General features: G+C 36.3%; 1 pseudogene; it reads right to left on the bottom strand.

Moving 5' to 3' along the window:
* Positions 1-226: 226 nt before the first annotated feature.
* On the bottom strand, positions 227-1358 carry LOC109006385 (annotated as a pseudogene).
* Between the last annotated feature and the right edge of the window lie 699 nt (positions 1359-2057).

Below are 2057 nucleotides of genomic sequence, written 5' to 3'. Positions count from 1 at the left end.
CATAAAACCTATCTAATGCAAGGATCCTATCCACTATCCACCTCATTTAAAACGGTTGCTATATATACATGTAATGTAAAATAATATGAGCAATTTTAATTATTGTGTTCTAAAAATGATTAGATTTATAGAAGAAGATGAATTTTATGGCATGATCACCATACCAATTTTCATCCAAATAACTTCACCAAACAATCTTTTAATCATAAACCCAACAGCAATCACTTCACGATTGAGAACTACTCCCAGATTCAGCCATATACGTTTCTTGGTTCCTCAATTGCCAAAGTGAAACTGAATCCAATGTCTTGACCATTGGCTTCTTGCAAGAAAGAAACTTCTGCGACACACATTTCATTGGAGGTCGAGACATTGGTTCGGTGCATATGCATGCAAATGCTATGGAGGCAACAAGGAGAATGTCCACTACAACAAGACAATCTGGAGGTGGCAAGCGTTGGTCAAATATGTCATTTAACATCACTGCACGAGATGATGACGATGATAATAGAGTCAAGATTTCACCTGGATGTCTTCTCATTAAAATTTCTAACGCAACAACTCCAAAGCTATAAACATCTCATTTTTCAGTCACTGCAAAGGTATAGGCCAACTCTGTGTGGGAAGAAAACAAAATAAAAATAATTAGAAATGTGATGCTTTTTCTTCTCTTCTATATATAAAATCTTGTTGAAGGTGGGAGCGAAAAAATGATGAATAAAAAATGATGAATTATAGCATGAAAAGAATAATTCACCAGGGGCAATATAGCCGTAAGTGCCTACAACCAAAGTTTGATTGAAGGAATCATGATCAAGGAGCTTAGCTGTGCGAAAGTCGGAGACAAAAGCCTGGAATTCAGAATTCAACAATATATTTTTGCTTGATATATCTCGATGAAGAATTGACGGGATGAATTCATGATGCAAGTAAGATAAGGCATGCACAGTGTCTTTGATGATGTTCATCCTCTTCCTCCAATCCAACTCCACAGCCTCAAAGTCGTTACTTAGGACGCAAAGTAGGCTACCCCTTTCGGTGTATTCATAAACTAAAAATGTACATCTTTTATGCAAACAGAACCCATGAAGTTTTATAATGTTTTGATGCCGAATTTCTGATAAAACCTTTACCTCATTCTCGAAACTGTTATAAAAAATTGGGTTCTCATCATCCTGTAACTTATGAAGTTTCTTCAAGGCAACAGTTCCTCCACCAGGTAATTCAGCTTTGTAAACACTACCATAAGCACCGATTCCAATACAATATTTGATGTCAAATTCCTCGATTGCTTTAATGATGGTTTCATATGCAATATGTCCATCATGATTCCATATTGAGAATAAGTTCCCGTCCATTGTTTCTAGATCAATCTTACATTGACTTTTTTAAACCATGCATCGAGATAGGATAAAACCCCCAAGAGCTAAGAATCCAAGCAAAATGGGTATGGGAACAATGAATTTTATTTTGCTTACAAATGTAGAAGGATAGCAAGAAGGGAAACCCTTGAAGTTCCCACATAAATCATTGTTGCCGATCAGTGTGTCGAGCGGATGATACTGAGCATAACTGTCAGGAATTTTTCCTTTCAATGAGTTGTATGACAAGTCGACTACTTTTATGTTATTGAGAGAAATGGATATGTTGCCTTTAAATTTATTGTAGCTAAGATTCAAGATTAATAAGTAGCCTATATTTCCAAGTAGAACGGGTATCTCTCCATTGAAAAAGTTGAGACTAAGATCTATAGTACTTAGCGAATGAAGGTCAGCCAAGCGATGGAGAAATTGTCCAGTTAAGTTGTTGTGGCTCAATAACAACTCCTGCAAATTAGAGCAACCAGCTAGAGTAGTAGGGATTGAACCAATGAGATTGTTAGAACTAAGATCCAGACGCATAAGATTCTTCAAGGTTCCTATTCCTTTTGGAATGGAACCACTAATTTTATTCCAACTAAGGTCCAAGTGATTCAAGTTCTTAATGTTGCCTATTTCCGAGGGAATGGAACCATGGATTTTGTTAGAAGAAATGTTAAGCCTATTTAATTTGGTGAG

Source organism: Juglans regia, chromosome 3 (assembly GCF_001411555.2).
Source record: "Juglans regia cultivar Chandler chromosome 3, Walnut 2.0, whole genome shotgun sequence".
Taxonomy (NCBI): Eukaryota; Viridiplantae; Streptophyta; class Magnoliopsida; order Fagales; family Juglandaceae; genus Juglans; species Juglans regia.
Note: the sequence above shows the minus strand (reverse complement) of the source record. Positions and strands in the feature narration are given on the sequence as shown.